Below are 11,260 nucleotides of genomic sequence, written 5' to 3'. Positions count from 1 at the left end.
GTAGCTTTTTATTGTGAGGTGTGTTTCTGAGACGAGTAGTATATCGGTGTTACTGCTGGACAGGAATGTTTTAGTTTCTAGGGCCCTTTGTTGTAGACCGTTAGAGTTCCAGGCTGCTATTTTAAGGCTTCTTGATATAGGACACGGGTTTCCGCCGTTTGGCTATAGGCGTAGCCGTTCGTAGTTTTCTCTTCCCCACTTGCCGCACTTTCTCCGGAGCACTGTTGCACACGCCCATTTAGCTCGGCTGCTCGGGCAGAACTGTTTGAAAGTGGTTCTGGTAAAAGTGCCGTTACGCGACGGTACGACGTAGCCATACCATATTTTGTGTTGGGTTTACATTTTTAACATTACAGTTTGTAATTTAATTTAAGCCGTTTTAAAACCGTACTTTTACACGATATTGTCTTTTCTTTCTTTTTCCTTCCTGAAAATTTGGTCGCAAAACAGGACAGATCGGTGGCCTATTTTTACTTCTTGTGGGGCCGAGTGAGCGGCGGGCGAAGGAGAGGGAGAGGTGGAGCATGTCATGAAATGGTCCTTGCGCAGTAATCGCGTACAGATACCGCCCATAGGCTCAAAGCTTAACCAATTACTGAGCAATATTAATCCGTCCTCGTCACTATCTAAGCGGTCGCCGTAGAATTCGATAACGTTCACTCGTCATTCGTATCCGGTACGCAGTAGAGTGCGCGTTGTACATGAATTTACTGAAAGTTTTAATTTTTCTATCTAGAAAATTAACTTTCTATATTAAGTTTCTATAAAAAGAGATTGATTTAACGTAGATAGAGTTTTTGTACATAAAGGTTTATAAAATGAAAAGACATTCGCACGCGTACTAGCTTTGTGTAAATAATTGTAACCTAAAAATTTGTTCAATAATAGATAGGGTAATGCAGTAACCGGACAGGAAACTATTCTTCATATAAAGGTAAGAGAACACAAATATATTTAACCTTCTTATTTTAGGTGGCTTTTCATTTTAATTACATTTTTCGTTTCTATATACATAACATGTAGAAAACCTGTAGAAATCTTGTCGTATTGAACTACATAACTTTTGTATTTTCTCCGGTAACAATTTCGTCTTAATGTCCATAGCTATATTCCGAGCTATGAAAAATAAGCGATCGCTAGTTGTTTGCGCTAGTCGTTCGATTTTTGTCAAGCCGACTGGAAGTTAGGTTGTTCGCTTATGCTAATACAGTGCTAAACGGAAATATTGGCATAACCCGGATCATCGTACAAAATTTTTTTGTAAAATATAGCTTTCAACTCCAAAGTTTAAGTATGCCATGAATCATGAAGTTTAAAAATGATTATAACAAAGAAAAAACATAAAAGTACTCCTGTACAATGAGTTTTGGAAAACATTGATCGATGAACCGTTAATCTTATAAAGTGGAAAATCATCCAGCAGAGTTTTCTTGTGACAGTTTTCTTTTTTAAATTTTCGTCTCGTTCGCCATTACCGCAATCGAATAAATTTTGCTCATTAGATAAATATTGGAATTCACTAGCAGAAAAAGGGCAATTTCCTGGAAATACGTGTATTTTCATCTTTTTTTGCTTAATTCAGTTAAGCAGTGTACAATTATTTTTTACATAACAAACGATAATGCTTTGACTTGTCACGACTTCGAAATGATTCTCATTGTTTGTGCTTATGCTCGGAATAATTGTGCTTAGTAATTTCGTGGTCAATACCGTAATCTACTATATATGCATGAAAGTAGCGAGTTAATTGATTTATTAATTAAAATTTTTAAGAATAAATTATTTTTGTAGCTACGTAAGTCCTTTTCAGAGAAAGAAGGATTAACGCTAATTGGCCTCTGAATCTTCCATAGACATATGTAATAGAAATAAATAAAATTTTTACTAAATAAATAATATACAATTTTCGGGCGATATCTTCTTCCCGTGTTCTAATTATATTTTCAATTATTTTGATTTTTCTAAGTGCACTCTTACGCATCCTTGTATATGCAACCCTTCCCTTATTCCCATTCCTGTTAATATTAGTTGTTTTTTAAAGCTTTTGTTTCATTCATTTTATTAGCTGTCATTTTGTATCAAATTCAAGAATTTTCGTTGGCAGAAATTTAAGGTAAATGCATTTTATGATATTTAAGGAAACTTATTCTTGTTATTATTATTATTATTAACAAGTTCCATTTATTCGTTCTCTTTCCTAATCATTATTTACTGTTACGATCCGGTTTTGATCTTCGGCATTCGTAACCGTTACTTATTATTCTCGATTTCGGGCCCTAGCTTTCTCAAATTGACGCTTGAATCAAAACTGTAGTTGCTGCCACCAGAAATAGTCGTTAAACTCTCGCGCCTTTCTAAAGTGCAACACTATTTTTAATTTTCAAACTGTCATATTCTTGATATTCTAATTCGTTGATATGACTGTAGGAGTAGCATTAACTATTGTACTAATACGACTGGTAAATAAACTCCACGTTCCAGCTTAGCTGCTGTGGGTGGGAGAGTACTAGCGCGGGAAGGATTAAAGTTTTCTAGGAATAAATAAATAATTTCAATGTCTCGTAACTGGTAATTTATTCGATTTTATTTACTTATATATTTATTATCAAAATTCTGATCTTAACTCTCTATGTAGTTTATAAAACGAGAATACTTATCGCTTTCCTAAACTATTGGCAATGCAGCCCTAGATCGCGTTCGGGTATAGGTGAGTTCGATGGATAAAACTAATTTCTGTTTGTTCTGTAGTTTCCTAATTTTAAGGTATTCCTAATTTTTTCTAATTTTTTCTTCTTCTCTTCTAATTTCGGGAAACGTTTAGTCAAACGTTTTTTGCACGTTTCCTGCTGGTATAGCCTCTACCTCTACGATCCCTTCTTGCTTTTGGCATTTCTTTTATGTGTATTGTCGATCGCACTTCAGAAATATTGTTGTAGATGACTTTTGTAGACAATGTTTCATCGTGAAATGTATTAGACGAGATTGCTCGTTGTTGAAATTGTCGAATATATTTAAAATAATTGAATAAATATGTATGCAAACCATAATCGCTAAGACGCCCGTACAGTGTATAAGTCGCAAAGTAAGATCGCTAATAAATATTCGATAGATAACTGGTTGATAACTCTAGATAATTATATTCTTTTCGGTTGGGTCCGTTTATTTATGCTGATCGGGAGAGAACCGGAAAATCGAAGTCTCCTACGTTTGACGGTTGCACGAAGCGGCGACATTGTTTTGCCCGGATATTATTTGTTCTTACATTACTTGGAACCTAACGGTCTTGATACTCCGAGGCAAAACAACATCATTTAAATTGTGTTCTGACTCATGTGCCGCTACATCACCCCCTACCAGTGATAACGTTTTTATTCAGTTAAACTTTTGAAATATTTACAGAGTTTCTATTTGTCATCGTTATTTTCTTTTTTTTTTTTTTTTAATTATCGATACACTCGATCCGACAATTTACGACGTCTAACCGAAACCTGCCGGGAACTGATCGATAAAGCGGACCCTACGTCCGGACCGCGCAACATACCTATTCCTGGAGTTTTCTTCCGCGATTCGATCACTGCTTGCGCTGTTTTCGTCGTTCGCGTTCGCCTGATTTACCGGAAATAGTATGTCAAGAGATACGGCGATTTTTCCTTATACTACAAACGCCGGTTTTAGACGGTCTGTGGAAACCGTTACGTCGCGATTATTAATTTCGGCGGTGTAATTTTTTCGCCTCTTTTCATGACTTCAAACGTTCCGTCATACGGCGGCTGGAAAGGGCCCCCTATCGCGTCATGACATAAGAAAACATACGGTTTCTAATTCTAAGAAAACGAAAAATTTCTTTTCGCCATGATGCGTGACCGGATGCGGCCTGACCTTCCCCATCCCTTCTTTAAGCCGGTTCGCGTACTCCGAATTGGCCTGTTGCTCGGCTGCTATGAAAAATTTCGCCGGCAATCGTATGCCGGTGCCGTAAATCATTTCGGCTGCCGTTGTGCTTAAGTCCTCCTTTATCGCGGTTCGAATGCTTAATAATATAATGGGTAAAATGTCGATCCAGTTGCTCGTGTCGAGACACTTTATCGCCGCTTTTAATTGTCTGTGCAGGCGCTCTACCATCCGAGCTATCCAAGTGGAAAGGACGGCCGAAGCAACGGTTGGCGCTTCCATATCGACGATGGGAGTGGCTTCGGGCCAACGCGAGAAACGATCGATACACTTTGGATAATATCGATAACCTTGTGAATATGGCATGACGATAATGTCTAGTGTATGTGTTGGAACCGGCCTTCTAACGTTTTGAACGTTCCGACATGCTAGGATACGTGCCTGGTGACTTTGCAGCGTTGACATGGTATACACCGTCGCGCCCAAGTTCGACAATCTTTATTAATGGACGGCCAGACGAAACGTGTTGTCACCAATTTTTGCGTAGCGCGTATTCCCGGATGGGAAAGTCTATGTAACGACTGAAATACGGCGCGACGTAACGGTTCCGGTACGTACGGTCGCGAGGTTTCGTTCGTGAGATCGCAATAAATTCCGACATCCTGATCGGGAAATCGTATTTTTGTCAATTGCAGCGCGCTAGAGCCGGACCCAGTGATTTCGCGTAGCTCGGTATCGTCTTCTTGCGCTGCGGCTAACGTTTGATGATGGACGGATTTCCCGATCGCTTCTATTCGTGGTAGAGTATCGGCTACGTTATTGTCTACCCCTTTAATGTGTCGGATATCGGTCGTAAATTGTTCTACGTAGTCTAAGTGTCCAAACTGTCTCGGCGAACACTTGTCGGGATTTTGATCAAACGCGTATACGTTTATATACGCGTATACGTACGCGTAGGGGGTTCTGATCAGTATAAATCGCGAAATCTCTCCCTTCGACAGCGTGCCTGAATCGTTTCACCGCGGTGTACATCGCGAGTAATTCTCGATCGTATGCGTTCTTCGTTGCGCGGAGGATAGCGATTTCGTCATGAAACCTAGGGGCTGCCAAGTGTCGTTGACGCGCTGTTGAAGTACCGCTCCTATGGCGTAATCGGAAGCGTCGACCTTCTCCTTGCTGGTAAAGGGATCGATATTCCTGGTCTGTAAGGTTGCTCTGTTGACGAGAGCAGCCACCTCCGTATTGTCACTCAGAGCGGCTCTTAACTTGACCGCCACCTCGTTCACCGCCACCGACCTGTCGAATTCAATGAATATATGGCCGGCTCTCGTTTTACGCACCCCCATAGCTCCTCCCAAGGTGCTCCTAGCCGCCATTATTTTCCTATAAACTTGAAGCCATTCACAGCCTTCTTCAACTTTATCTAGAATGGCTTCCCCTTTATCCGTTTTTCGATAACAACCTGCTGGAGCAGCACCGGACGCACCGGCGGAGCCCTCCTCTTTCATCTCATCAACCTTCGAATCCACTTAATCCTGTTCATTCCCATCTTCTCCTTAATATCGCCTCGTATTCTCCCTTTGCCTTTGTTCCACTACTCATTGTTTCCAGCCGGCGATACCATACTTTTAGGCTATCCGCCTTTAGTCATCATCGCTTCTTTCATTCTTTCTGTCCTGTCTACCATTCTTTCGATCTCGATAGGCTCTCTTCTTCTCTTTCTCCTTCTAGCCTTCTGCTCTCCACATTGTTCCAAGGAAGACAGGATGCCTTTAATCAAATTTCCTATCTCCCTAATCCCCTCATCCTTATCTTTATCCAACCGAAATTTTTTGACTGAAACATTCAACATCTGCGCTGCACCCGCCAAGGCTTGTATGAACCATTTCAGCTCAGCCCTGGAGATCATATCGACCCGACTTTATTCCTTCATAATAGGAACTTACATCGAGCCGACCGTACATACTCTTAAACGATGCCGTATCGACGAGGCGAACCACCACATATGTTCGATGCGACCCGCTAGCGCATGCGTCCTAACGTTACCCATCACGTAAATGGCGTCAGTTCTACACACGTGCGCGTCTTAATAGTAAATTTATTACGCGTATTACCGCTTCACAAAATAACGTCATCGCGAGTGTTATAATAACTCCGCTATAATTAAAGAAACGAATCTTTCTCGCATGGCCGCTCGAACCTGCAATATCTACGGCGGATAGTGAAGCGTTCCCAGAAAGTGCACGTGCGTGTTAGTATTTGGTGAATATTAATTAATTGATTATTTCTACAAAGCTCATTATCGCTTATGCATTTACCGCAACGCGCGAACATCTTACATTACACGTTCCTCAGTGTGCTGTTTGTTCATAACGACAAGGTGAAATACGACAACAAAGTCGAACGCTACCGCTAATATCGCTATATACGCCAATATCGTCGCGTCAGTTATGGCGCGTTTCGACTCGCGGAATCTCCTTTCATATTTAGCCATCAGATATATCGCGATGAAATAAGGGAATACAGAGGTTAGGACAATTATCTAGTTTACTATTCGATGGAATTTTACTGCAAGTAATTTTTGAGTTATTTGTTTCTTGTTACTTGTTGTTGTTTATTTGTTTCGCTCTTCGTTAATATTCCACATTCTCTTTTGCCATTGCCTTTTTAACACTGACAATAAGCGTTGAGAGAGCAATCTTGATGTGAATAGGATGACCAAAACTTTTACACGAAACGCAACAAGGTTGATTTGTGTTATCCTTGCTTTCTTCGATACAGAAATCTGGATCAATACTTGCATCTGCTAAACGCTAGCAGGTCTTACATTGCATTTCGTTTGTCACATCTAATTTTTGGTGAAAAGTGAATGCAAAATACTGAAAGTCAACCGAAGATCAGAAATTGAAGAAAATATCAGGCTGGCTTTTGACACTAATCTCACCAGGCCCGGTCAAATAACTGGTTTTAAAAGTTGAGAAACTGAATTCTTGGAGAATAAGGGGTACCACGTAAAGCTAAATGAACAAAAGATATAACGATAAAATGTACACAATTTTAAATTAGATATTTAAACCAACATTGACTAGGGTGCAGGAGAGGTTAGTAAGTGTTAATAAATAGTTTAGTAGTCGTTGAGCGACATTTTGGAATATTCATTCGTATAATAATTAGCAAAATAACTTTTCTTCTGTTGATTCCTCCACCATAATTAATTTCCATTATTTATATCCTTCATTGCACATTTCTTAATTCCCCGTTCATTCAGGATATTTCTAAGAATAAAAATCATTAGATCGGTCAAAACTTCAGGTACTACGTCGTGATAATAAAAAATGATATAGAGAAAATATCAATAGACTTCAAATTTTCAACCGTGAAAAAATTATTCTCTTACTACATTTTGGACTTAAAAATAAATATCGTTCCACTTTATTATTTTTATATTAGTATTAAAAGCGAATACGCACTCAAAAAGCGCTTAAGACTTCATCTGCATACTGTGTCATTGCGGAACAGTAATTTTAAGTAATTTTTCACTTTCTCCAGACAAGAAAGAGCCTTAATCTTGCTTTTGTTTAATGAATAAGATTATGGCTTAAGGTAATCCAGTAATATTGGGTTAGACAAATGAGGTCTGTGGAAGTTGCCAGGTTTTCGCTATCCAGCGCCGATGATAATGGAAATACCGACGAACCGAGTCGTCTTTAACCCATCCTGCTGCCCTGTTAGTGCCGCGAAATAATGCGCCGCCACGCCCAGATCGCTGAACTGGTGCCTGAATCCTGGCGCCAAGACCGCTAACGCCCGGATCTGCCGTACCATATTCTTGCAACGCCCAGCCATGCCCGTCTTTTGGTGCATCCAACCGGCCTGTTCAATCACATCGCGAAAAATACTGTAATTTTATCGCCATAATTTATAATGACGTTAGCCTTGCTCAAGCTGATTATAATTTTAACGCTCACGGTAATGTGATCCTATTTCATATTACAAAGCTTCTGCAGGAGCTCAAGAATGTAAGTAGTTTTAAATATTGTATTTCAGTTTGTTCTCTTATACAATAAATTTATTATACAATAAAAATGATTGATAATTTAAAAAACTGTAAATGCCCTCTTTAATTGAAATAAAGTCTTAAAATCTTAATATTAAAGTACAATAAAACTGGCTGATACGCATAAAAAATCACTGAATATGTTGTTCTCAAACTTTTATATTAGAGTTCCAATTTACATATTTATTAGAGTTTAGTCTTTATTGTTGCTAAAGTTTCACGTTTGTTATTATGTGTTACCGATTTTAATATCTTATGTTTTGTTATAGACATATCACTACTTCAACTTCGTCATCTTCTTCAGGAGTGTTCTAACAGTGGCACAAAAGCCAAGTATGTAAGTATTTTTACATACTTACTTTCAGTTATGTCTATTCTGTATATTTTTCTTTGATCACTATCAATGCAGAAATACAATTTGACTGAAAATTTAGGAGGATAGCATTTTCTGAGGTTTTTTTTTCGTTAAAATAAAATAAGAGTTAAAGTCTTAATACCGAATTATAAAACAAATGACTAACATACTACAGATTATTTTAGATTTTACACATTCATATTAGAGTCTCAGTTTTTATACTTATCAAATTTTATTAGAATTTCAATCTTTATTATTGCTAAAGTTACTAACGTTAATAAACCTTCATTTTTCACTATCTCCAACTTTTCAAATAGTCAGCGATCACTCATCCTGTTTTGTTTCGTAACAGATTTTTCGCAGTCTGCATTTCTATTATTAGCCTTTCAACGGTTCCCGTCTGATGTTAGTCTCCCGGATGAAATTCGCTGGGATAGCGCAGCATCCACGGTAACGTTCTCTGTTTGTCTGCTTCGAACGGTGAGTCGCATGCATTTCTGTTCTTCTGGTCACTCAATTATGCCGTAGGATAAAAGACCCGGATCGGCACGGGTGACTGGTTGTATTACGTAGAATTCTTTGCGAGCATAGTGAACGCGGGTATCTTTTATACCCGTGAGTAGTAACGCTCTTTTTTTCATATTTATTAGTTTAAGATAGGTCTTCTTGCACAGCGCGATGATAATAATTAGTTTTTTAATAATTAAGTTAAACATATACACTTGAGAATATATTCGCGTTATTTATAAATATGCATGTTAATATTCCGTATGAATATTTGCAAATGGCAAACATCTACACGAATATACTTGATCTTTAGCAATGAATTAATCGTGACAATATTAACCCCTTAACCTACAACTACGGGCATAGCCTGTAGTGCGATGATCGAACCAAACGTAAATATTACGGGCATAGCCCGTAGTACGATGATCGGACCAAACGTAAATATTACGGGCATTCTCAAACATAAACCGTAGGTTAAGGGAATAAGTCGCGTTCGTTTATTTCACTTCTCCTAGAATTTAAAATATCAGTTAATCAAAGCAATAATTTTGAACACTGCTTCTGCATTTTCGATTATGTGCTTTGATAAAGAGATTATCTGAGATTATTTCTTTCTTAGTAATATATTTAGAGTCAGCTATTCCATTTGATCGAGTCTCAGTCTTTTTCGCTACCTTCTCTGCAATATTAAAATTTTGTTCTGGTTTATTAAATTAATACAGTAGTGTTACTTAGTTACTATTAAATTAATAAAGTAGAGGTAATCAGAATCGAAGTAGTAAAATACAAAATGAAAGAGCGTTAGTCCGTTAAATAAGAATTACACAAACTAATCATCTTCTCAGATCAGGATTTTCAAGTTTAATCCGTGGAGGTGGACCTGTGGTCGGGTAGACGCGTTTTCGAGTGACCACTCTATTTCAGAGAATTTCATTCGAACAATCGTCGGTAGAACTGGCGCGAATGAAACATGTCATCGTCTCTGCCTTTGCCCGTCGATTTTTCGAATTTCGTGATCGTGATCGCGAGTGGTTTTCGAAACGAACGTTAATATTGCTCGAGCATGCACGTGCGAACAGACAGCGATCGCTATATGATCGTTGTTCATCCATGAGTACTTTGATCAGCTTCCGCGATTTATCTTTTTATTTCACCTTTGTACTTTATTTTTTGGTTTGCTATTTAGAAAGTCTCGAGCTTAGATGTAAGTTTCAGCGGGCATTGCGCCCGAAGGAAGAAGAGGCTATGAGCCGAAGAGACTCGGCAAACTGCCATAGAAGAGGACAACTATCAATGACTCCTCAACCTCTGGATCATCCAGGGCATGGGAAGTCATACTTGTTACTACTTTGTCACTATGCTCGCTTTTAGTATTTGTAGTAGTAGTAGTAGTAGTAGTAGTTCTTTTTTTGGCCGATGAAAGGGAAGGACGTAACGGGCTAGAACACAAACCAACCAGACGAGAATGGGTGGAGACAGCTCGGGGAAACGCCAGTTACTTGAGCGATCACCCCAGTTCAAGTACATAATAGTTATATCGACAGTGAAACTATGTCGTTACCGTAATTTTAAAAAAGTTATTCTGTTTTAAGGCGTGACGGAATATTAATTAGAGTAACCATACGTAATTACTTTCATTGCTGTAAAATTATAATGTAATGGGGAAACCCGATATTTGGAAAAAGAGCGTCCAATATCACTTTTTTAAAGCATTGTCCGCTTTTAATGGAAATAAAATAATCGTTCTTTTCGGTGTCACTTTATTCTATATTAAAAATGAAGTTTGTGTAGCATCGGTTTTATAGCATACTCGTAAATATCGCGATTCTATAAACGAAAAGAAATTCTAACTACCTTTGAATATCTCAAAATGATATTGCAGATAACTATTCTATTGTTGAAAGAGATCATTCTGAATGGCAAGATCGTGGCTTGAAAGTTAACATCTTGTCTCTGAACGTGCGTGTCATAAAACGACCTACGAAAATTCTCACAATTTTTGTTCCTCCCGGCGAAACAGTATTGACGTAAAAGAAATTTATCGTGGTTTACGTTTCACTTTAAACGTTAGGATAAGAGTGCAAGGATAATAATATAGTAATCTAAAAACAGAAAGCTGATACCTGGTCGAAATAAAATTGTTTCTCAAAAATAGGATCTACTTATGACACGATGTATTTTGCATGAATTGGGACATAAAGGTCAATAACTGGGTCATTACATAATTTTAATGAGAAAAAGCGTCAGGTTTCCAAGCGAGCGTCTTTATGACTTTCGGTCTATAAAACTAAGCAAATCGCGAGAAGTCGCAGCTGCTTTTAGATTCTATAATTGCAGAAATGTATATTATATTGCATGTAGAAAGAAAAGATTCTTTTTAACATATTCCAAAAAAGTTACGTACCAGCATTCAAAGTATCACAAATTGTACCTGTTATCTAAATAATTAG

At 38.2% G+C, this 11,260-nt stretch overlaps 1 long non-coding RNA gene across 1 annotated transcript; it reads left to right on the top strand.

The window, feature by feature from the left end:
• Positions 1-7,863: 7,863 nt before the first annotated feature.
• On the top strand, positions 7,864-8,674 carry LOC117241217. Its single transcript, XR_004494927.1, has 3 exons — positions 7,864-7,910; positions 8,218-8,285; positions 8,656-8,674. It is a non-coding gene; the product is annotated as an uncharacterized LOC117241217 (long non-coding RNA).
• Positions 8,675-11,260: the final 2,586 nt, after the last annotated feature.

This window comes from Bombus vosnesenskii, unplaced genomic scaffold (genome assembly GCF_011952255.1).
Source record: "Bombus vosnesenskii isolate JDL3184/JDL3185 unplaced genomic scaffold, Bvos_JDL3184-5_v1.1 scf7180000015434, whole genome shotgun sequence".
Taxonomy (NCBI): domain Eukaryota; kingdom Metazoa; phylum Arthropoda; class Insecta; order Hymenoptera; family Apidae; genus Bombus; species Bombus vosnesenskii.
The sequence above is the reverse complement of the archived record's forward strand: the minus strand, read 5'-3'. Positions and strand labels throughout refer to the sequence as shown.